The following is a 25,942-nucleotide window of genomic DNA, read 5'->3' as shown; positions in this document are numbered from 1 at the left end:
GGTTTTATTGTTCAATGAAACCAGTGAGTGCCGCAAAACCCATCCTGGATTCTCGGACGGCCAAAAGGCTGCCCTGAGCCCAGGACGGTGACGGAAGGTACTAATCATCTCTCGGTCGCACAAATTCAAGACAAGGTCTTTACCAGTGTGCGCCTATTCCTCAACCTGTGAATCTGTGAGTAGACACAAGATTTGAGGGGAAATATGAAGGCATATTCGAAGGTTCCTATAATCAAGCATTAGCCTAACTCTTTCCTCATACCTCGAAGAGGAAAGAACGGGCAAAAGGAAGCAGACTTCCATTTTCGACCATGGGGAAGCTTCTGCAAGATGACAGGGAACCGAGACAATTAGCTCTAGCCGGCTGGCATTTCCCGAATCGGGAGCACGGGAGAGGTGGTGGGATGAGAGATCGATGGAAAGAATTGCCGAGACCTAAGGGAAATAGATACTTCTCCTGAAGGAATCCATTCCCAGGTCTCGGCAATGTTGCTGCCAGCTCCAGAGACTCGATAAGCATCATTTTGTCCAGGCATCAGCAGTTGCAATCTTCTTCTGAAGCCTAGGACTTCTTAGCTAAGGAGTTGAGGTGGGCTGGCTTGAACTCAGGTCGAGTTGAAATGACTAAGACCCAAAATTCTTGGCCATTGTCCAAAGGACAAGGCAGTGCCCTGGTGGGAACCTTGATTACCAGGGTATCTGGCAAATCTCTGAAAGAGAAAGGCAGAACCAAGTAAAGGTTCGTTCCCAAGGGTCGAGCCAACTCGGGACTTACGAAACTGGAGATCCGAATTGGGACAAAGTCCTTCTTCTTAGCACCAGAATTGCCCAAAAAACTGTGGTCAGCAAGACCCTCCGAGGCAAGAAGAATTCATATTCTGCCGAGGCAGGGGTGGAAGTTTGGTGTTTCGACCTGAATTAACTCCATCGAAGAAAAGAATCCATCAGGTCGAGAACGTTTCTCGGAAGACAGGACCGCGGCGGTCCCTGACATTCTCGGCCCCTCAGAAACTGCAAGGGTTGCAAGTGATGAAGGTTATTCATTGGGGGAGCCGCGGTCCTGTCCCAGGGATCCTCGCGCCGACGAATCAGCGCGAAGTTCCCCGAGAACACGGGGGCGATCGTACTTGAAGAGGAAGACCCTCGCTGTTCCGAATGCGTGAAACCCCTGTACTTCTCCCTTGGAGGGAGACCTTGACAGATCCCATGAAACCCTTCTCAGCTACCTGGTTATAATACGAGAGAATCGGGGGACCGATACCCAAAGCACGCCAGGCAGCCGAACTCCGAAAGAAAATTTCGTCGGAGCTCTCTCTGTCCGTCTCGCTCCTCTCGGAACAACCGAAAGGAGAAGAGAACAGGTGAGGAGAAAAGAGTAGCCCTACCTGTCCTGCCAGAATGATAAGCAGGAGAGGCGGACCGTGAGCAATAATCAACCGAAGGAGATTACTGCCACACGGGGAAAGAAGAGCACCTATGCCGTGGCAAAGTGCTTTCCTGGGAAGAGCAAAAAGTTCACTCGAGCATAGACGAGAACCCGAATCGGAAAAAACCGAGTAGGGCTGAGCCGAGCCGAGCCGATCACAAGAACGCGATCCAGCTGGTCGGTATGCGGCAGACTGGGAGGCAGGCGAGATGGGGCGAGCCGAAACGAGCCAAGCCAGTCTGGCAAGCCGAGTCAAGTCGAGCCAGTCTGGCAAGCCAGTCTGGCAAGCCAGTCTGGCAAGCCAGTCGAGTCGAACCGAGCCAGTCTGGCAAGCCAAGTCGAGCCGAGCCAGAGCCAGACTCATAACTGGGCAGGCCAGACTCGTCTGCTGTGAACAATTGCTAGTTTCCCGAACTCTAAACTCCTTCGAGGCCGAAACCGAGGCCAAGGCCCTCGAGAAGAAGGTTCATAGGGGAATTCTGTGTCTGCTATCTTGCATGCTCGAACCCTAAAGTTCGAGACACAAGAATGAAGCCCCCGAGCAACCGAAGCAGCTGGCGGGCAGAATCGAGACACCTGGCGTCGCGGTACACCGACACCTGGGTGTCCCGGCGACCAGACACCTGGGTGTCTCGGCAACCAGACACCTGGGTGTCCCGGCAACCAGACACAAGGCGTCCCGGCAACCAGACACCTGGGTGTCGGCAACCAGACACCTGGGTGTCCCGCAACCAGACACCTGGGTGTCTACCGTCCCGGCAACCAGACACCTGGGTGTCTCGGCAACCAGACACCTGGGTGTCTCGGCACTTTTCTCGTCCTATGCCTCGAAGGAGAGCGCTGATTCATAGAATTCGAGCTACCCACGAGACTTCCGAAAATCGGGAGCGGCTGCTTTGTTACCTAATAGATTAAAAGAGCCAAGCACAGAACCAGTCTTAGATGCAGACTTCCAAGACTGGCAACGAGGGAATGGCCTCGAGAGGCCGTGCTCTCGCGACCCCAAACAAGCAAGATCCCACAGGAAAATGCGCCAATCGCCAACTTGTCTTCGGAAGAGAGTCAGTCCCTTAGAAGTCCCGCAGGACTCCCAAAGTGAATCTCTTCCTTGCTTCTTCTGGTGTTCGAACCGAGAGGTTCGAGACACCAGGCTGGGAACCCGACCGAGCACTGGCAAACACTCGGGGAGCGCTTGCGGTGCTGGCAGGAAGAGGAACCGAGACACCTGGGTGCCTCGGCCCTTTCTCTCGCACTGCTCCCGAACTGGGCCCAGGAAAATCTCTCCAGACCAGATCGGGATACTCGATATTCCATAGAATCTCGAGCACTCGAAGCGGCTCGTGAACGAGCGCCCGAAGCAGCCCCCATCTTAGAGGCGGAACCTCTAAGACTGGGAACGGGAACGCAAACTGAGGTCTGCGCGCCCGCGGCTTCCGAAACACAAAACCCACGGCTATGCGAATCGGTTCCCTAACCCGAAGGTCGGGAAGAGCCAACGAGAGACCCACTGCCTCCTCGGAAGGAGGCAGTCCCTAAATGTCCAAGGGCATCAAGGGGAAGAAGCAGCATCCTTCCTTCGGCCGATGGAGGTCTGTCCGATTCTCGGGACCTCCAGGACCTCGGGAGAGGAAGGGAAGACGCAGCAGAAGACGAAATCGAAGATAAGATGAAGAAGACGGCGGCTACTTCCACAGGACAGCTTCCTTCATCTCCACTCCCACATCTTCTACAGGATGGTGGACACGAAACATCGTAACCTCCAGGGTAGTCCGGCAGGAACACAACGGACGCCAGGACACCACCACCAGGAGAAGCATGATCAGGACAGCCGATGCAGGAGCTACGGCAGCAGTTCGGAGGGCAGGAGCTACTGCAACGGCCAGGAACATCACCTCAACAGGACCACTTCCTAAATCTTCACGCCGACATCTTCTACAGGATGGCGGACATCGTAACCTCTGGGGCAGCTGGCAGGAACGCACGGAAGCGGACCGGGCACGACCGCCAGAAGCAGCAGGAATGATCAGGACAGCCGATGCAGGAGCTACGGCAAAGGTTCGGAGAGCAGGAGCTATGCAACGGCCAGGAACGTCACTTCCACAAGGCGACTTCCTTCCCTTCACGCCCACGTCTTCTACAGGATGGCAGCAGGCAGGAACACAACGGAAGTGGCCCCGGGCACGACCACTAGGAGAAGAAGCGGGCACGATCAGGACATTCGATGCAGGAGCTACGTTAGCTGTTCGGAAGGCAGGAGCTAATGCAACAGACAGAGTGTCATTGAAAGTCACCAGCATCGACAGGAGCGATCAGGGCGGCTGCGGCAGGAGACCAGGAGAGCAGCCCAGAGACTGTCGTAGAGAGTTGACACGAGCAAAACACAGGGAACAGCAGGAGCAGATAGACCACAGATACGCAGGAAGCATTGCAACAGCATACATGAAAACCAGCAATGACAGCGATCGAACTACATCAGCGGGAACAGAGTCAGAGCGATCCCGACGTGGTAATATGTCATCTAATCAGGTATTGTGGTCGATCCCGAAGCAACACTGAATGAAAGTCGGGACTGCTTCATGCAAGATATTCTTGATATATGATATCCAGCCAACTACTGCTGTCTCTGCAATGCTCACTGTCAACCTGAAAGAAAAAAACAAATATGATTAGTAGAGGGAGGCTCCTCCCGCTACAAGGGGAACAGCCCTACGCAGCGTTAGGAGGTACTCTAGACGAGGTTGCTCGCTCCTCCCTCCCCGTGTCTTCACCCGACGAGCGAGCGAAGAGGGCGAAAGAGGGCTAAGGAGAGAGAAGGAAGAACCTACGGGAAGAGAAAAAGGACAGAGGGGAGGCCACCAAGGGCGCCGTGGAAGCGGAACTTATCGACGACGCCCGTAACCTCCCACTCAGCCCGCAAATCTCTAAGCGCAGGCGGAGACAAACACTCAGCAAAGAAGGAAGAAATTAGTGATGCCCCTTACACGGAGGGCGGAAGCCCAAGAAGGGACTAATCTTACGTCCCGATGGATGTGGGGAAGTGAAGAAAAGCGTCCCAAACTAATCCCGAAAGTACAGGGGCGCCTCCAGTATTTACGTAAAAAGGGCTGCTGGAGAGAAGCATTACCACTTGGCTACGCTACTCCAGTTATGCCCTTGGCCGTCAAACCCCAGACACACAGGCAGGGAACGACGGCTTACACAAGGTTATCACAAATCGTGGGTTTGTATTACCAAATATCAAACACACGCAATATATAAACAAAAATACAGAAAGATCCCACCAGGATAATAAGAGCTTAACGACAGTCAGCAGAGAGAACAAAAAATACGTCAGCAACGGCTGACGGCCGAAAGCAAACTGGAATGTTTACATCCGGGCAGGCGGGTATCCCCGCCTACCTGGAGGTAGTTACTGCCTAACCACCTTGTTCAAGAGTTTAACGGCCGTTTCCAGCCTACGCCTGAAAGTATCTCCTAATGTAAAGGACCGAGGGTTTGTATATTGTGTCGGAACAAAATACAATTTATTTAAAAATTGTTATTTGTTCCGAACAATCTTACAAACAGGTCGGTCCTTTACATTAGGAGACTCACTGATTGGAGGGAGGAATCTGATAAAGTCTCTCTGAACTGACTGGAGTTCACCACCTTGTCTTCCCTTTCTGGTTCTGCAAGCGAGGAAAGGAACAGCCTCTGACAAAAGATCGGGTTGTAAGAAACGCCAGGATCAGTTGTCCCTTCCACCAGGTCATTGTGCTTGAATCACCGATAACCTCTGCAAAAGTCCTCTGTATTTCAGGGTGTCGGCATCCTGGGGCAGAGGACTTCGAAATCCTTCAGAGTGTGGTCCTCCCGTTATTACTCTCCCCGCTTGGGAGGAGAACCTGAGCAGACCATCAAGGACCTTCCTGAACTATGAGGCGTAAGACCTGGTAGGAGCCAAGGATGGGAGCCAGTGCAACCCCTCTAATTCAGTAGAACTCTGAGGAGAACACTCCCCAGAGTTCCTCCTTCAACTTCGCCCCTGGAAGAAGGAGAAGGGGCAGAGGGGTTAAAGAAGATTAGGCGCTCCCACTGCCTTTACTGGCAGAACCAGCAGAACAGCGGGCCAAGAGCGGTCACCAACCCACAGTGATGAAAGAGCCGGGTCTGAGAAAGACTGCTTCAGCCCAAGTGACGATCCCGAGGAGAGCGGAGGCGGCTCGCAAGAGCCGAGGCAATTCGCCTCTCCTGAGCCAGGCTGGCTGGCCGCGGACGTGGCTGGGGACTGGGAGAGTTGAGCGTGCGGCTGGCTGAAAAATCTGCTGCTGTCCTCTGGACGATGCCCCAGACTCTTCCGAGGCCAGAGACTCTCGGGAAGACAGTGGGGACTTCTTCCCTACCTCCGGGAACCTGACTTGGCACTTGAAGGAGTGCCAGCAGGAAGAGACAGAGCACCTGCATGCCCCGGCTCTTTTTCTGCCCCATCCCTGGTCTGTACATGTGAGAAGTGTTTGTATCCAGACTGGGATACAAGTCTCCATGGGACCCGGTCCTGAGCAACTTGTGAACTACTAAAGTGTCCAACGTGGACTCACTGGCCTTAGATGCAGGAAGTTTCTTAGGCGCAGCAGGGGAGAGCCGACCTTGGTCTGCACAATTTGGCTCCCGGTTACTGGCCCTGGAAAGGCGGTATCCAACAGCGGTTCCCTGATCCGAGGATCAGGAAGAGCCGCCATTTCGAGATCCCACTGCCTTCCCTGTGGAAGGAGGCAGACCCCTTAGAAGTCTTAAAACAGGTTTCTTAGGGGGAAGAGGCAGACTTCTTCTTTGGCTGCAAGGAGAAGTGGAACAAGATCCAAAGGCGAAGACGCGATGATGAAGATGAAGACGCGACGGTCACCTTCCTAGGGTCCTCCTCCTCTTCTTCTTCTTCACCATCTGCTTCAGGAGAAAGCAGTCAAATCCCCAAGCCAGGAAACCCATTTCCTGACTCAGGAACATTTCTTCAGCAGATTTGGCACATCCCTTTAAGCAGCGGGGACCCAACATTTGCCTGGGCAGACTCCAAGAGCCTGTCCTATCAGGAACAAAAACCCAACTGGGGCCGGGAATGCAAACCAAAACTGCGTGGAAGATTCAAGTCGGGCAGCGCCAGGGTCGATGGAATGGGGATGGAAGCAGACAAAGGGCCAAGGCTGGAAAGTCATTAACAGAGACAGAACAGCATTCAAGGAAGGCAGTATGGTCAGCAACAGGGGCGGCGACAGTCCAAAAAAAAAGATCAGAACCAGTGGAGGGGCCAGCCGCATGAAACCGGAGCCAGGAAGCCAGGCGGCAGTGGAACAGTGACTTTGCTGACCAGCAAAATGGGTGCTCCCAGGTGCGAAAACTGATACCAGCACCTGGACAAACCTCTAGAAGGTGACGGTTGTTGTGGTGACTGTCGTTGCCAGTGGGTCATGACAGAGCAGGGGCATCAGGAGCCAATCACCTCCTTGCCAGGTAGGCCCAGTGTAGCCAGTATGAGCTGGGATTGGTGTTTGGCATCCAGTCTGGGACCTGAAGCAAGGCGGTAAACTAAGCCATCAGTTTTCTCCCCTCGGAACGGAAGATCCGAGATGATGTGGTCCAACTTTCCTCATGCCCTTCCACAAACAGATGAAACTAAGAGGAAGGGGGGGGGGGAGTCATCACCTGCTGGAGAGGAGCAAAAGGGGAAGTTAGAGGGAAAACGAGCCCGCCTTTTCAGCCACCAACAGAGTCGTCGGGGCGTATTTCCCTCGGACGACTCAACTGGTAGGGCTTTCACCTGGTAACGTTTTTCCAGAACTTCATTGCTGGAGGACCACTTGAACAACACTCACTACTCAGGGATCTGTGAGCTACACACACGTTGAATGCAAGATACGAGGGTAAGTCAAAAAGTTCCAGGAAAAATTCAATGATACTCTTTATTTAAGGAAATTCAAACATCATTTTTGTACATATCTACCATCTAACTCTATACACTTTTCAAGGATGTTTCACCTCTGTAAACCTTCTTTTGTAGAAATTTGGCCTTTCTATTAAACCATGTTGAAACTGCATGTTTAAGCATCCAAAGATTCAAACCAGACTCCTCTTAAGTGTTCCTTGAGTTTTGGGAACAGGAAAAAAATCTGAAGGAGCAAGATCAGGACTATAAGGAGGATGTGGAAGAGTTTCCACCTAAATTTCTTTATGGACTTCTCTTGCAACCCTTGATGAATGTGCTGGAGCGTTATCATGATGGAACAAAATTCTCAGATGCAACTTTCTTCGGGGATTTTTAACAATGCAGTCTTCAGTTTTGCAAAACACCTTTGTAGTAGTTCCCGGTGATTTTTTTTGTCCTTCAAGGAAATCAATCAAAATCACTCCTTTGGAGTCCCAAAACACTGTTGCCATAACCTTCTGGGCAGATCTCACCACTTTGAACTTCACTGGTGCAGCTGAACCTCTTGGTAACCATTGCTTTGATTGAATTTTACTTTCTGGGTCATATTGATGGATCCAACTTTCATCCCCAGTAACTTCCAAGGTATCTGGCTGATTCATTTGATTCAATCTTTCGTTAAAACTGCAGAGTCAGTTCAGCTCTTTGATGCAGTTGGTCATATGCCATCAACGCTTTTGGGACCCAACGCTGCTGAAAGTTTACTCAAACCAAGATTTTCATTTAAAATTGAAAATGCGGAACCATGGGAGATCCAAGTTTCATTAGCTATCATATCGATAGTACTCCCTTACCAATCTTCATCCACTAGATTCTGCACCAAAGCCACAATTCTTTCATTTTTTTGCAGTCGATGGTCTTCCCTCTCTTGGGTTGTCTTTTGAGGTCCTTTGACCATCCTTAAATCTCACTTTATCCAATCACAAACAACTGATTTAGATGGAGAAGAATCTCCAACTAAACTTGTGAACCAAAGCTTCAATAATTTTCCTGGTTTCCAATCAAGCTTGGTCAGGAACTCTGATGTTAGCTCATCTCAAAATTTTTATTTTCCATGGGTTCAAGTTACTTTTCTGAAGCAGATGTTAACACCACGGTAGCAAGAGGATGACTGAGGTAACAAGTCTATATGGATCACTACATCACAGATAATTGTTTACCAAGTATTTGGTTTTTTCATTCCTGTGTAAATACATCATTCAACATTTTTCCTGGAACTTTTTGACTTACCCTCGTATACAGAGGGCGTGTGGGTCCACGTCGACTCGAGATCTAAATGAATTACATTTCTTCCCCCCTACCCCAGGACACACACGCTGGGGATAGGAGGGCTTAGTTGGTTTCTCCATGATTATTAAAGAAAAAACAAAGAATTTCCCACCAAAGAGAAGTATTGCTGTCAGGCAGAGAGCGGCGAAGAACAACGTCCGAACGCTACGACGGCCGAAAGCAAATTGGAATGTTTACATCCGGGCAGGTGGTACTCCCGCCTCCCGGACAGTAGTTAACTGCCTAACCACCTTGTTTGAAGTTCAACGACCGTTTCCAGCCTACGCCTGAAAGTAATCTCTAATGTAAAGGGCCGAGGGTTTGTATATTGTGTCGGAACAAACAACACTCAGCACAAGTAGGAAGGAAGTAGTCATGCCCCTTGCACATGGACGGCAGCAGCCCAGGATGGGAAGCGAATTCTTACGTCCCGATCAATTTAGGGGAGCGAAGATATTACGTCTCAATCTAATATCTCCAAACATACAGGGGAGTGCCTTCAGTATCAAAATAAAGGGCTAGAGGAAGGGAAGCATTCCCACTCGGTTACGCTTCTCTAAATACGCCCTTGGCCGTCAAACCCAAGACACAGTCACGGAAACAAAGGCTTATGTTGTATTTTTCCTAACTATATAAACCCAAGGTCCTTTACATTAGGGATTACTTTCAGGCGTAGGCTGAAAACGGCCACTGAAACTTCAAACAAGGTGGTTAGGCAGTTAACTACTTTCATCTCATAAGGAGTACCGTCTGCCCGGATGTAAACATTCCAATTTGCCTTTCAGCCCAGGTATCAGATTGAGGGGTGGCATGAGGTGGGCTTTTATCAAAGTGTAAAGGACCTCAGGTTTGTATAGTTAGGAAAAATACAATTTACTTTAAAAATTGTGATTTGTTCCGACATAATATACAGACCCTCGGTCCTTTACATTAGGAGACTCACTGGTTGGAGGGAGGAATCTGAGAGAGTCTCTATGAACTGACTGGAGTTCACCACCTTGTCTTCCCTTGCTGGTCATGAGAGCGATCAAAGGAAAACTGCCTCTGACAAAATGATCGGGTTGTAAGAAACAACATGGATCAGTTGTCAGACTTCTGGGTCCAATTTTGCATGAAAGAGGAAACGTCAGTTCATGCAAAGTAGGCTAGAAGAACTTATCCAAATGACATAAAGGCAAATATAACAATTTTTAAAAGTAAATTGTATTTTTCCTAACTATACAAACCCGAGGTCCTTTACATTAGGAATTACTTTCAGGCGTAGGCTGGAAACAGCCGTTAAACTCTTGAGCAAGGTGGTTAGGCAGTAACTACCTCCAGGTAGGCGGGGATACCCGCCTGCCCGGATGTAAACATTCCAGTTTGCCTTTCGGCCCAGGTACAGATTGAGGGGTGGCATGAGGTGGGCATAAAGTGTAAAAGGACCTCGGGTTTTGTATAGTTAGGAAAAATACAATTTACTTTAAAAATTGTTATTTGTTCCGACACAATATACAAACCCTCGGTCCTTTACATTAGGAGACTCACTGATTGGAGGGAGGAATCTGATAAAGTCTCTCTGAACTGACTGGAGTTCACCACCTTGTCTTCCCTTTCTGGTCGTGAGAGCGAGGAAGGGAAGAACAGCCTCTGACAAAAGATCGGGTTGTAAGAAACGCAGGATCAGTTGTCAGACTTCTGGGTCCCTTTGCATGAAAGAGGAAACGTCAGTTCATGCAAAGTAGGCTAGAAGAATTTGACGCCGGATGACAATAAGGCAAATACAAGCATTGGGTTTGTCTCATAGTCAAGGAAGGAGTGGGGTTGCTTCTATTAACCTGAACGGAAATAGAACAGGAGCTCCTGTTATGTGCTTATCTGCCTCGATCGCCCGGTCCAGCTTGTAACGGCATGTCCGCTCCCTGCCCGTGGGAAGAGAGCCAGGATGGGGAGAAAGAAGAGAGGCCAGTCACTCAACATTCATTCTCCCAATCACAACCATACAACATAGGCGAGATGCAACCTGTCCCGTTAGGGGAGCTGGATAAGCTACACAACTTGTTGAGCAGCCACCACAGGACCCAAGGAAAAAGTGTCCAAGGACTTGTGTGCAACATCCCGGAGGTAGAAGGAGGTGAAGGTAGTCTGTTGGGACCACACACCCGCCTTCAGCACCTGTGGTACCGACATATTCTTCTTCCAGAATGCGAGGGATGGACCAAGCCATCGACTTTGTGAGCTCTCGGGTGAAAGGTACCGGTATCGTGAAGGTTTTTTATGTAAAACTCAATGTCATCAGCTGCCAAGTACCTCCTTTGATGATTTTCACGAAGTCAGGAGGAAGATGTGTCCTTAGACACTTCTTCCTTGGGAGAGACAGTACTAGGGCAAAAACGTTGACGACATCCAGGTTAGGAAATGTCAAACCTTTCGGAAAGTACCACAGCTCCCAATAGGACAAAGTAACGAATGATCTGGATCATCGATACAAAGTCCAAGGAGGAGGGGGAACAAGAAGGACTCGAACCCGACAGTCGATGCCAATGGATTCGGAGTCCACCTACGACATCCGAGAAGGAGTCGAGGTATGATCCCCATCCCTGTTCTTCCATCTTCTACGCCAAGGCCAGGGTAAGATGAGAGATGGACCTAAGAGGGCATATCTCTATCCGACGACTCGTAGAGGGCGAGTGCAGAGCACGGACAGGAACCCTAAACGAGAGTCGCATGCCACCCAGGAAACAGTTCCCTGGGAGAGCATGACTGAAGAAGCTTCTAGTCTGTAGCTAACTCTCGACTGAGGAGACGAAGGCTACTTCAGATAGAAGACTAGGTTGCAAGGGCCTACATTCTTCACAAATGAAAGGGAGAGAAGCAGCCCTCGGCGGAGACGACGAGGAAGTCCAGACTTGACGAGCGACTCTGACCCGTGAAGAAGTTCCGACAACGACACCACCAGCGAAGACGGATCCAGTCCCTGGGACAGTGTTACAGAGGACTTCAAGGGATATCCAGCTATATCCGTTGCCGCTCGGCAAGAAAGCCTGTGCTTGCAAGGAAAGCTGGAAAGTCTCCCAGTCCTGAACACACAGGGATGTACTGCCTCAAGAACCGCTTCTTGTGTAGCTGCACAGGAGGATGGGTCAAGCGGAATTCTTCTCGATGCCTCGGCAATCAGGTCAGATGAAGGCGAAGTCTTCAAGTATTTGTCTGTAACTCGGGGTGAGCAATGTTCGTGAACCCCAAGCGAAATGGACAAATACGGAGGGAAAAAAGTTGATATCGAGTTTTCACCAAAAGACAGCATGCCTCAACGGAGCGGCCCCTGGTCTGGTGTGAGGGAGCGAGAAAACACTACCGACTTGTGTGCAGGGAGGCAACAGAAGGACGGTAGGGATTTCTCAGTCCAGCAGTCTCTGCATGAATCTTCGTGAAGAAAGAGTGAGCAGCATGTTCCGTCCCGATCACTCAAACCCGAGGCCAGGCTTGCCTACCAATACATCCCCACCAGGAATGCATCTGGTTAATTGAGCTGTCGAGTGTGCAACAGAACAACACTCGAGTACCTGCAAATGTCAAGATGAAACGGGGAAAAAACGATTGCCTCCTGTTTGTCGACAAATGCCACTACTGTGGTTTTGTTGTTCAACGAAACCAGTGAGTGCCGCAAAACCCATCCTGAGTTCTCGGACAGCCAAAAGGCTGCCCTGAGCCCAGGACGGTGACGAGAAGGTACTAATCGTCTCGGTAACACAAATTCAAGACAAGGTCTTACCAGTGTACGCCTATTCGTCAATCTGTGAATCCGTAAGTAGACACAAGATGTGAGGGGAATATGCAAGCATATTCGAAGGTTCCTTCAATCAAGCATTAGCCTAGCTCTTTCCTCATACATCGAAGAGGAAAGAACGGGGAAAAGGAAGCAGACTTCCATTTTCCACCATGGGGAAGCTTCTGCAAGATGACAGGGTACCGAGGCAATTAGCTCTAGCCAGCTGGCATTTCCCGAATCGGGAGCACGGGAGAGGTGGTGGGATGAAAGTTCGATGGAAAGAATTGCCGAGACCTAAAGGAAATAGATACTTCTCCTGAAGGAATCCATTCCCAGGTCTTGGCAATGAAGCTGCCAGTTCCAGAGACTTGATAAGTATCATTTCGTCCAGGCATCAGCAGTTGCAATCTTCTTCTGAAGCCTAGGACTTCTTAGCTAAGGAGTTGAGGGGGGCTGGCTTGAACTCAAGGTCGAGTTGAGATGACTAAGACCCAAAGTTCTTGGCCATTGTCCAAAGGACAAGTCAGTGCCCTGGTGGGAACCTTGATTACCAGGGTATCTGGCAAATCTCTGAAAGAGAAAGGCAGAACCAAGTAAAGGTTCGTTCCCAAGGGTCGAGCCAACTCGGGACTTACGAAACCGGAGATCCGAATTGGGACAAAGTCCTTCTTCTTAGCACCAGAATTGCCCAAAAAACTGCAGTCGGCAAGACCCTCCGAGGCAAGAAGAATTCATATTCTGTCGAGGCAGGGGTGGAAGCTTGATGTCTCGACCTGAATTAACTCCTTCGAAGAAAAGAATTCATCAGGTCGAGAACACTCTCGGAAGCCAGGACCGCGGCGGTCCCTGACATTCTCGGCCCCTCGGAAACTGCAAGGGTTGCGAGTGATGAAGGTTATTCATTGGGGGAGCTGCGGTCCTGTCCTGGGGATCCTCGCGCCGATTCGTTGGCGCAAAGTTCCCCGAGAACACGGGGGCGATCGTCACTTGAAGAGGAAGACCCTCGCTGTTTCCGATGCGTGAAACTCCTGTACCTCTCCCCTTGGAGGGAGACCTTGACAGATCCCATGAAACCCTCCTTGGCTACCTGGTTATAATACGAGAGAATCGGGGGACCGATACCCAAAGCATGCCAGGCAGCCGAACTCCAAAAGAAAATTTTGTCGGAGCTCTCTCTGTCCGTCTCGCGCCTCTCGGAACAACCGAGAGGAGAAGAGAACAGGTGAGGAGAAAAGAGTATCCCTACCTGTCCTGCCAGTATGATAAGCAGGAGAGGCGGACCGTGAGCGATAATCAACCGAAGGAGATTACTGCCACACGGGGAAAGAAGAGCACTTGTGCCGTGGCAAAGCGCTTTCCTGGGAAGAGCAAAAAAGTTCACTCGAACATAGCCGAGAACCCGAATCGGAAAAAACCGAGTAGGGCCGAGCCGAGCCGAGCCGATCACGAGAACGCGATCCAGCTGGTCGGTATGCGGCGGACTGGGAGGCAGGCGGGGCGAGCCGAGCCGAGCCAATCTGGCAAACCGAAGTCAAGTCGAGTCGAGCCAGTCTGAGCCAGTCTGGCAAGCTGAGCGAGTCAGTCTCGTAAGTGCGACCGGGGCCGAGCCTGCTGCCAATTGCGCGAACACAATCATAACTGGGCAGGCCGGACTCGTCTGCTGTGAACAATTGCTAGTTTCCCGAACTCTAAACTCCTTCGAGGCCGAGGTCCCTAGAGAAGAAGGTTCAAAGGGGAATTCTGTGTCTGCTATCTTGCATGCTCAAACCCTAAAGTTCAGAGAGACAACAAGACACCTGGGAGCGAGCGAAGCAGCTGTCGGGCAGTGTCGAGACACCTGACACCTGGCGTCCGGCAACCAGACACCTGGGTGTCCAGCAACCAGACACCTGGGTGTCTCGGCACTTTCTCGTCCTGTGCCTCAGGAGAGCGCTCGTGATTCATAGAATTCGAGCTACCCACGAGACTTCCGAAAATCGGGAGCGGCTGCTTTGTTTCCTAATAGATCGAAAGAGCCAAGCACAGAACCAGTCTTAGATGCAGACTTCAAGACTGGCAAAGGGTGTGGCCTCTCGAGGCCGCGCTCGCGGTCCCCAAACGCAAGATCCCACAGGAGAATGCGAATTGGTCAACGAGAGAAACTTGTCTCCTGGAAGAGAGTCAGTCCATTAGAAGTCCCGCAGGACTCCCAAGGTGAATCTCTTCCATGCTTCTTCTGGTGTTCGAACCGAGAGGATCGAGACACCAGGCTGGGAACCCGACCGAGCACTGGCAAACACTCGGGGAGCGCTTGTGGTGCTGGCAGGAAGAGGAGCCAAGACACCTGGGTGCCTCGGCCCTTTCTCTCGCACTGCTCCCGAACTGGGCCCAGGAAAATCTCTCCAGACCAGATCGGGATACTCGATATTCCATAGAATCTCAAGCACTTTCGAGCGGCTCGTGAACGAGCACCGAAGCAGCCCCCATCTTAGAGGCGGAACCTCTAAGACTCGGGAACGGGATCGCAAACTGAGGTCTCTGCGCGCCCGCTGGCTTCCAAAAACACAAAACCCAGGGCTATGCGTAATCGGTTTCCTAACCCGAAGGTAGGGAAGAGCCAACGAGAAACCCACTGCCTCCTCGGAAGGAGGCAGTCCCTAGACGTCCAAGGGCATCAAGGAGAAGAAGCAGCATTCCTTTCCTTCGGCTGATGGAGGTCTGTCCGATTCTTGGGACCCCCTTGGACCTCGGGAGAGGAAGGGAAGACGCACCAGAAGACGAAATCGAAGATAAGATGAAGAAGACGGCGGCTACTTCCACAGGACGGCTTCCTTCACCTCCACTCCGACATCTTCTACAGGATGGTGGACACGAAACATCGTAACCTCCAGGGTAGTCCGGCAGGAACACAACGGACGCAGCCAGGACACCAACCACCAGGAGAAGCATGATCAGGACAGCCGATGCAGGAGCTACGGCAGCAATTCGGAAGGCAGGAGCTACTGCAACGGCCAGGAACATCACCTCAACAGGACCACTTCCTACATCTTCACGCCGACATCTTCTACAGGATGGCGGACATCGTAACCTCTGGGGCAGCTGGCAGGAACGCACGGAAGCGGCCCCGGGCACGACCGCCAGAAGCAGCAGGAATGATCAGGACAGCCGATGCAGGAGCTACGGCAAAGGTTCGGAGAGCAGGAGCTATGCAACGGCCAGGAACGTCACTTCCACAAGGCGACTTCCTTCCCTTTCACGCCAACATCATCTACAGGATGGCAGACATCGTAACCTCCAGGGCAGCTGGCAGGAACACAACGGAAGCGGGCCCGGGTCACGATCACTAGGAGAAGAAACGGGCACGATCAGAACATCTGATGCAGGAGCTATGTTAGCGGTTCGGAAGGCAGGAGCTACTGCAACGGACAGAATGTCATTTGAAAGTCACTAGCAGCAACAGGAGCGATCAGGGCGGCTGCGGCAGGAGACCAGGAGCAGCCCACAGACTGTCATCGAGTTGACAAGAGCATAACACAGGGAACAGCAGGAGCAGATGGACCACAGATACGCAGGAAGCATTGCAACAGCATACATGAAAACCAGCAATGACAGCGATCGATCTACATCGGTGGGAACAGAGACAGAGCGATCCCGACGTGGAAATATGTCATCTAATCAGGTATTGTGGTCGATCCCGAAGCAACAATGTCGGGACTGCTTCATGCAAGATATTCTTGATATATCCAGCCAACTACTGCTGTGTCTGTGATGCTCACTGTCAACCTGAAAGAAAAACAAAGATGATTAGTAGAGGGAGGCTCCTCCCGCTACAATGGGAACAGCCCTACGCAGCGGGAGGAGGTACTCTAGACAAGGTCACTCAATCGCTCCCCCCCCCCGGGTCTTCGCCCGACGAGCGAGCGAAGAGGGCGAAGGAGAGAGATCTACTAAGGGGAGAAGGAAGAACCTACGGGAAGAGAAAAAAGGACGGAGGGGAGGCCACCAAGGGCGCCGTGGAAGTGGAACTTATCGACGACGCCCGTAACCTCCCACTCAGCCCGCAAATCTCTAAGCGCAGGCGGCGAGTAACACTCAGCATAAGTAGGAAGAAATTAGTGATGCCCCTTACACACGGAGGGCGGAAGCCCAAGAAGGGAACTAACTCTTACGTCCCGATGAATGTAGGGGAGTGAAGATATTGCGTCCCAAACTATATCTCCGAAAGTACAGGGGCGCCTTCAGTATTTACGTAAAGGGCCACTGGAGAGAAGCATTACCACTTGGTTACGCTACTCCAGTTATGCCCTTGCTGTCAAACCCAAGACACAGGCAGGGATTAACGGCTTACACAAGGTTATCACAAATCGTGGGTTTGTATTAACAAATATCAAACACACGTATATATAAACAAAAATACAGAAAGATCCCACCGGGATAATAAGAGCTTAACGACAGTCAGGCAGAGAGAACGAAAACACGTCAGTAACACATGACGGCCGAAAGCAAACTGGAATGTTTACATCCGGGCAGGCGGGTATCCCCGCCTACCTGGAGGTAGTTACTGCCTAACCACCTTGCTCAAGAGTTTAACGGCCGTTTCCAGCCTACGCCTGAAAGCAATTCCTAATGTGAAGGACCGAGGGTTTGTATATTGTGTCGGAACAAACAAGCATTGGGTCTGTCTTATAGTCATGGTCTCCTTCCCCACCTTGCAAGAGGAAGGAGTGGGGTTACTTCTATCAACCTGAACGGAAAATAGAATGGGAGCTCCAGTTGGGTGCTTACCTATATCAACCGCCAGATCCAGCATGTAACGGCACGTAGGAAGAGAGCCAGGATGGGGAGAAAGAAGAGAGGCTAGTCACTCCACATTCATTCTCCCAATCACAACCATACATCTTAGGCGAGATGCAACCTGTCCAGTTAGAGGAGCCGGGTAAACTACACAACTTGTTGAGCAGCCACCACAGGACCCAAGGAAAAAGTGTCCAAGGACTTGTGTGCAACATGCTGGAGGTAGAAGGAGGTGAAAGTAGTCTGTTGGGACAAAACATCTGCCTTCAGCACCTGCGAAACCGACATGGTCTTCCAGAATGCGAGGGACGGACCAATGCTACCGACCTCGTGAGCTCTCAGACGAAGCATACAGGAGTTGTCTTCTCCTGCAGCAGAGTACGCTCTCCTTATCGTCTCACGAAGCCAGAAAGAGATGGTGTTCTTGGACACTTCTCTCTTGGCCGAGCCAGTACTAACGAAGAGTCGTCGACACTCAGGCCGGAGACGTCGAATCCTCTTCAGATAGCGCCACACCAGTCTAACAGGACACAGTAGCATCTCGTCTGGTTCATTACCTACAAAGTCCTCTAGGGAGGGGATCGTGAAGGATTCGAACTGTGCGTCAGGGACCGAAGGATTCTGAGTCTTCGCTACGAAATCCGGGACAAAATAGAGCGTAACTGATCCCCATCCCCTCGAGTGTTTCACATCGAAGGAAAGTCCTTGAAGTTTGCCAACTCTCTTCGCCAATGCCAGGGCTAGCAGGAAGACAGTCTTGAGGGTCAGATCCCTGTCTGACGACTCTTGTAAAGGCTCGTGCGGTGCATGAGTCAGGCTCCTTAGGACGAGAGTCACATCCCATGCAGGGGGCCTGAGATCCCTGGGTGGTCAAGACCTTTCGAAACTTCTCATCAGGAGAGAAATCTCGAAGGAGGAAGAGATGTCTACACCTTTCAGCCGCAAGACTAGGCTGAGTGCAGCACGGTAGCCTTTCAAAGCTGAAATGGAGAGAAGCTTCTCTCGGCAAAGGAAGACGAGGAAGTCCGCGACCTGCTGAACAGCAGCTCCGACTGGAGAGATACCCCTTCGACGACACCAACCACAGAAGACGGACCACTTTCCCTGGTATACCGCTGCAGAGGATCGTCTGAGGTATTCTGCCATCTCTGTTGCTGCGCGACGCGAAAAGCCTCTCGCTCGCAAGAGATGGTGGATAACCTCCAGCTGTGAAGACACAGGGAATGCACTGCCTGGTGGTACCGCTCTACGTGGAGTTGACACAGCATGTTGGGCCAGGGGAGGATCTCTCTCGGCGCCTTTGAGAGGAGAGCTAGCAGGTCTGGATACCAAATGGCCTGGGCCATTTGGGTGCCACCAGAATCATCCTGAGATTCGGAGTGATCATCACTCGGTGAATCAGACAGAATGGAGGAAAGGCGTATACGTCGAGGTTGTCCCATGGGTGCTGGAACACATCCTCCGCAGCAGCCCATGGGTCCGGCACGACAGAACAGAAGACCTGGAGTTTTCTGTTGTTCCGGGTGGCAAACAGATCGATGGCTGGACGCCCCACAGATCGAACAGCCTTTCCGCTACCTCCGAGTGGAGGGACCATTCGGTCCCTATCACTTGATTCTGGCGGCTAAGCTTGTCTGCCACGACATTCCTCTTGACTGGAATGTACCTGGCTGACAGCTCCACTGAGTGAGCCACAGCCCACTCATGCGCCTGCATTGTCAACTGGTGAAGCGGGAGGGACACTAGGCCCCCCTGCTTGTTGACGTATGCCACTACCGTGGTATTGTCGCTCATCAGTACCACGGAGTGTCCCATCACTCGATCCCGGAACTCTTGGAGGGCCAGGAATGTTGATGTGAAGGCGCTGGTCAACTTGGTGCCACACTCCCAAAGTCAGCAACTCCTCCAGGTGTGCGTCCCATCCCTTGGTCGATGCATCTGAGAACAGTAGCACGTCCGGAGGGGGAGTACACAGGGATACTCCTATCAAGAGGTTCCTGTCATCCAACCACCAGCGAAGGTCCTCCCTCACCTCCTCGGAAAGGGGGATGTGGAAGGACTGGGAGTCTTGGGATTGGAACCAATACTCCTTTAGTCTCCGAAGAGACCGCAGGTGAAGACGCCCATGAGGTACTAGCTTCTCCAATGACGACTTGCCATTGCCGGGCTGGCTGTTCCTGCCATGACAGGAGCAGCTGTGCTGCCTGCCTGAACTTGCTGATACGAGAGCCTGAGGGAAAGACTTTCGCTGCCACTGTGTCTATCAGCATCCCCAGGTACTTTATCCTCCTTGGGGATGAGATCTGACTTCTCGAGATTCACCACGAACCCTAGATCTCGGCAAAACTCGAGGAGCCGATCCCTGTCCTGTAGCAACTGCGAGCATGAGCCCGCCAGGACTAGCCAGTCGTCACGATACCTTAGTAGACATATCCTGTGCGAGTGGGCCCAAGCTGACACAAGCGAGAAGACTCTCATGAACACCTGGGGAGCGGTCGAGAGCCCCAAACAAAGTGCCCTGAATTGGAAGACCGTCTCCCCGAGGACAAAGTGGAGGTACTTGAGAGAGGGCGGATGAATGGGTATTTGGAAATACGCATCCTTCAAGTCCACCGTAAGCATGAAGTCATTCTCCCTGATGGGAGCAAGCACGGATTGCACTGTTTCCATCGTGAACTGAGTCTGGCGAACGAAACTGTTCAAGGGAGAGAGGTTTATGACTGGTCTCCATCCCCTGAGGCTTTCTCTACGCGAAAGACACAGCTGTAAAAGCCAGGAGACTGGTCTGACATGACTTTACAGCACCCTCGCTCAGCATGGCTTGCATTTACTGCTGTAGTGCGGTGTCCTTTGAAGATCCTTGGAAATATGTGCGGAGATGGACCGGAGTGTAGGTAAGGGGAGGCCGAGGCTCGAAGGGTAGCAGATATCCCTCCCGAAGGACATCCACTATCCAGGTCTCGGCTCCGTGTCGCTGCGATGTTGCCCAATGGCTTGACAGGCACTCCCCCACCTTCGGCAGCTGTTGGGGGGAACGCCGCCCATAGCGTTTCCCCTTCTTCTTCCCTTTGCCCCCTTTACTGGATTGGAAAGTGGGCTGAAAGGGACAGAACACCCCCATTCTCGAGGAAGAAGAAGGCTGGGTGTTTCCCTGGGACCCCTTCGAAGACTGGGACTTCTTAGGGGCCGAGGAAGTGCCAGCCTGGACCGAAGACCTGGCTGCAGTGGTATGCGAAGACCCGGAGGTCTTGGCCACTGCCTGGTGGACAAGCCGGTCACTGTCCTTGGCCAGGCGTTTGTCCACCTCGGCATCCACCAACTCTCTGGGGAAGAGAGAGGAGGAACCCAGCAACGGTCCATTCCGAAGGGATATTGCCGACCCGGGACCTACAGACCTGGAGAAGCAAGAGAGAACGGCGTCTCTCCGCTTCAGAACCAGTTTGCCCACAGGTTCGCCGTCTGGTGGGCGAGGTAGGAGATAGCCCTAACCCCCAAATGGCACAGTCTCCCAAAGGCGGAGTCCTCCCCAGGCATGATAGCGCCTGAGGAAGCAGCTACCTTCGATACTGTGAAGGACCACAGATCGCGCCAGGAGACTGCTTGGAAGGCCGCCATGCCGGTGGCTTCCAGGGTTGCAGCTTCTTGTTGAGAGAGGGAGATGCTCTCTGCAGTAAGCTGCTGCAACGTCAGACCCAGATCCAGACGAGTCAGGTCTGGGTCAACCTGTTTAGTCGGCAATGCCCCTACAGCTGGAGTGTAGAAGCACTTCTGGTGAGGTGGGGGGGAAGCTTATCCGAGCGGCTCGACCTAAGTGAACTGTCTTGCCTAGACACAAGACTATTCACCTGGTCGAGGACCCCCTCGGCAATTGTGGACCACAGCAGCCCCACTGAAGCCTTGGGTTCCTTCTTGGGTCCCCAAAAGGATTCGAGGCGCGAAGGACGATCCACAGTTGAGGCTGTGGTCCCTTCCCCGAGGTCGTTGTGCTGACGAATCAGCGCAAAAACCTCTGCAAAAGTCCTCTGTATCTCGGGGATGTCCGCATCCTGGGGCAGAGGACCCTCGACTCCCTCCAGAGTGCGGTCCTCCTGATCTACTCTCCCTGCAGGAAGGAGAACCTCGGCAGACCCCGTGATCCTTCCTGCACCACGCGGGCGTAAGACCTGGTCGAGCCAAGGACCGAGCCAGGTTCGTACGCCCACAAGGTAGAACTCTGAGGAGAAAACTCGCCAGAATTCCTCCTGTCCGACTCGCGCCCCTTGGAAGGAACTGAAGAGGCGGAGGGGACAGGCGAGGAGGATCGGGCGCTCCCACTGGCCTTGCTGGCAGAACCAGCAGGGGCAGCGGGCTGGGAGCAGTCACCAACCCGCAGTGGTGACGGCAGCCCAGGTTGAGGAGAGTGCTTTCGCCTAGGCGAAGCAATCTCCCGAGGAGAGCGGAGCGGCTCACGTGAGCCGAGCCGCGCGCTCACTTCCCCCGAGCCAGGCTGGCCGCGTGGATGTGGCCGGGGACTGGGAGGAGACGAGCGCGCGTCTGGCTGGCGCGAGCTTGCGCTGTCCTCTAGACGCGCCCCAGTCTTCTTCGAGACCGTAACCTCTCGGGAAGGCTGAGCAGGGGACCTCTTCTCCGCCTCTCCTGGCGTTCGGCCTCGAGGGGCCGAAGCACTACCCCGGGAACCTGACTTGGCACTCACAGAAGTGCCAACAGAAGAGTCGGGGCACCTGCATGCCCGGACTCTTTCTCTCGCCCCACGCACTGGTCTGTACGGCGAGAAGTTTCTCCCATATCAGCCTGGGGTACCCGGGTCTCCGAGCAACTCACATACGAGTGTCCAACGTGGACCCGCTGGCCTTAGATGCAGGTTTCTTAGACACAGCCGGTGGGGGGGGTTGCAGACCTTGGTCTGCAAGGCCTTGGCTCCCGATGGATGGGGAAGAGCCAACGAGAGATCCCACTGCCTTCCCTGTGGAAGGAGGCAGTCCCTTGGAAGTCTCAGTGTGAGACTTCTTGGGGGGGGGGAGAGGCAGACTTCTTCTTCTTTGGTCGCGAAGCCTCGGAAGGAGAAGAAGAGGCAGCAGACAAAGACAATGATGATGACGAAGACGAAGATGACGACACCTTCCTAGACCTCCTCTTCTTCTTCTTCTTCAGGATCGCCATCAAGTCCCCAAACCAAGCAGGCGCAGCCAATGAATCTGGAGCAGTCGGAGGGCTGAAGCCGTAGGCGCATCCCGGGCAGAGAACGCGGTGCTCGGGCCAGCACTTACCTGGGCGGGAGCAACCGTGTGGCAGCCAGGAACGTAAGGAGGCGGGGCCGGGAATGCAGGCACAGGTGATGGGCGGGCAGCCAGGCCGGGCCGTGCCAGGGTCGAAGGTATGGGGAGAGAAACAGACAAAGTGCCGGGCTGGAAGAGAAGCGAGGAGCCAGAACCATTGTCGTGATTGGGCCAGGGTCAGCAACGGGGGCAGGGAAAGTCATGTAAGGCAGAGTAGAAGTCACCATGAAGGAGGGGCCCAGTCGTGAGAACGGAGCCAGAAACCCAGGAGGCAGAGGTACTACAAGGTGTACGGCAGGGGCAGCCGAGACCTGGGTATCCAGGTGCGAAGCCACCGACACGGGGAGCTTGGCAAAACCTGACATGGTGACCGAGGTGATGGTGAGTCGCTGCAGTGTGAGTTGTCACTGGAGCGCTGGACAGATGTGACACCAGACCCTCCAGTGACGGAACACCAGGTAGGCCCAGGTGTAGCCAGGTTGACGATAAGTCTGCTGCCTGGCTATCCAACCCAAAACCTGAAGCAAAATTCGGGTTAGGCTGGGAAGCCTCGACTCACTCTGGAGGAAAAAATTCCCCTCCAGAACGAGAAGAGACCCCCGAGAGGATGTCCTGGTCCACCTCTCCCCCACGCCCTTCCACACCCAATGAAACGAATGAGGAAGGGGAGTCCTCAGTCAAGGGAGAGGGAGCAAGCAGGGGAAGCTCGCCGGGAGGGAGAAACGAACCCGACACATTAGCCACCACTGGAGTCGTCGAGGACGTATTACCCTCAGACGATTCCCTGGCAAGCTTATGACGGTAACGTCTCCTCCCCTCGAACTTCCTCCATTGCTCGGGAGACCAAGAGCAACACTCACTACAAGGAGCGTCGCCGGACACACACGCCCCCTGCAAGATGAGCAGAGAGCGTGTGGGTCCGCGTTAACGCTAGACCTAAATGAGTTACATTTCTTGCCTCCTACCCCAGGACACACACGCTGGGGATAGGAAGGCTTAGAAGGCTTGTCCACATTCATCTGTATAAGAAAAAACAAGGATTTTCTCACAAAAAAAGGAGAAAAGAGGGCAGTCAGGCAGAGAGCGAAGAAACAACGTCCACATTCTACAGTGGCTGAAAGCAAATTGGAATGTTTACATCTGGGCAGGCGGTACTCCCGCCTCCCGAACAGTAGTTAACTGCCTAACCACCTTGTCTGAAGTATCAACGGCCGTTTCCAGCTTATGCCTGAAAGTAATCCCTAATGTAAAGGACTGAGGGTCTGTATATTGTGTTGGAACAAAACAAATATCAAACACATGTAATATATACACAAAAATACAGAAAGAGCCCACCAGGATAATAAGAGCTTAACGACAGTCAGGCAAAGAGATCTGAAAACACACGTGCAACGCATGACGGCCTAAAACAACCTGGAATGTTTACATCTGGGCAGGAAGGTATTCCCGCCTACCTGGCGGTAGTTACTGTCTAACCACCTTGCTCAAGAGTTTAACAGCTGTTTCCAGCCTACGCTGAAAGTAATTCCTAATGTAAAGGACTGACGGTTTGTATATCCCGTCGGAACAACGATATGTTTCTGTACGCTGGCCATCCTAAATGATATCGCGCATGCGCAGTGTTATAGGGGTAAAAAGTGGAACTTCCCTCACCAGGGGGGTAGAGACCCTGGCTAAGTAACACAGTTTGCTAGGTTAGGTTCATATAGTTCCTTTTACAAGCGTTTCCTTAGCCAATCCCTTCTCGAACACATGGCTGCCTAATGACTGGTGCACGCAGGGAACCCTCCCACAGCCCATCGACGACGTGATGGTCCCCGTGGAGTAACCTGCAGTTTTACCCAGAAATGGGACTTATAGTGGCAGGTATTATTTCTTATGGACATTAATTGCTTTCAACATGATGGTTTTTCTGTTGTATTATGATGTGATTTGAATGATTTTGCAGTTTATTTCCATCGCAAATGAATACTTATCCTTCCCCGGCAAATAATATACTGTATACAAAATTAATAAAGTGGACTTGTATGTGCAATACTGTGTTTACGGAAGGTTTTTGTATCTGTGTGACAAGTCGTAATTTTATTAATTTTGTATAGGAACATTCGTGGAAGGAGGAGTTTCATGTCTAAATCATCATAATACAAGAAAAACCTCTATTTCTGTTGTTGCAATTAAGTCACGACACAGGCTGGGCCTATGTAAAAATCGGAAGGTTTGTATCTGTGTAGGAACAACAAGGAGTTTCATGTCTTCCATGACACAGGCTGGGCCTAAACGGGAGCCTCATCCACAACATGGCCTCCAAAGCCTACAAGTGGCTGTTCACTTTTCGCTTCTGCCTCTCCTCTAGGCTAAGAGTGTTACGCTTCTGACTACATACCATCTTTTATAACCTCGTTTCTTGACTACGAGGCCTTCGGTGAATATTTATTATTATATATATTTATATATATATATATATATATATATATATATGTATATATATATATATATATATATATATATATATATATATATATATATATATATGGTTCTGGTTCACGGACTGCCGTAGCCTAGCCTGACTCTCAAGTCATGCGGCGGCCCATCATTGCTGTGAGAGGCGGCCTCAGTCTCCTGCCATTACAAGGGACACCTCTCCTCTCCTCTCCTTCTTTCTGCATAACCTTGTACGAGAACTCCCATGTGCTTTCAAAAATAGCCTACCCCTACGACATTGAGAACCGCCTTCCCACGTTGGGGGATTACCTCAACAAGCAGCTGCAACTGGGTCGGTCGTGGCAGAGGCCGAATGATCCTCCGATGGACGTGACGACGACTTGGGTTTGGCGCGCTTTCTATCTGACCCTTCAATCCTTCCCCACCCCGAAGAAAAGCCGTAGTTACCACACGTTGCCAGACAGACACTGACAGACATATCATTTCTAGTAGTAGGAGGAGGTGGAATTTTTCTTTGAAACGGCTCCCTTTTCCGTTTTATTCCTCCTTTGTTTGTTTGTTTGTGTTTTTTGTCTTTGTAATGCCATAAATCTATTATAAATTCTTTCCTATTTTCAATTTCCCCCTTCTGGAGATGTGAAAATCAAAGTATATTAGCTATCAACTCTTTATTTTCCTGATGATATGGCTGCTGCACAACTCTATATCTACTTCTAATCTCACTATATGCTGGGCAGTAGAGTAAGAAATGTTCTAAGTTTTCGAATTTTTTCCTCATAGCACAAACATTTCGTATCTTCCCCTTACAGCCTTCTCCTATCATTTAATTCTAGTGTGCCTAGTCTAGCCCTACTGATTTGCATTGTTTTTTCAGTTTTTTCATACCAGATTTCTTCACTTATGTTTTCTTTATATTTGTTTGTAGATTCTTAAGGTTGACTTGTTATTCATTTCTTTCTGCCATGCTTTTTTGTCCCAGCTACGTATCGTTTCTTTTAAGTACTTTCCTATAAGCGGTTCAATTTTACTTAAGTTTATGTTTAATTCTT

At 51.6% G+C, this 25,942-nt stretch overlaps 1 protein-coding gene across 2 annotated transcripts in view; it reads right to left on the bottom strand.

The window, feature by feature from the left end:
• LOC136826862 (uncharacterized) overlaps positions 1 to 25,366 on the bottom strand; it is a 568,370-nt gene extending 543,004 nt beyond the window's left edge. For both annotated transcript variants that reach the window (XM_067084358.1, XM_067084359.1), the window contains exon 1: positions 25,203 to 25,366. The gene's annotated coding sequence lies outside the window, so the exon portion shown is untranslated. The remainder of the gene's footprint in view (positions 1 to 25,202) is intronic.
• Between the last annotated feature and the right edge of the window lie 576 nt (positions 25,367 to 25,942).

This window comes from Macrobrachium rosenbergii, chromosome 41, assembly GCF_040412425.1.
Source record: "Macrobrachium rosenbergii isolate ZJJX-2024 chromosome 41, ASM4041242v1, whole genome shotgun sequence".
NCBI classification, from domain to species: domain Eukaryota; kingdom Metazoa; phylum Arthropoda; class Malacostraca; order Decapoda; family Palaemonidae; genus Macrobrachium; species Macrobrachium rosenbergii.
This window is presented reverse-complemented; position numbering and strand designations above follow the sequence as displayed.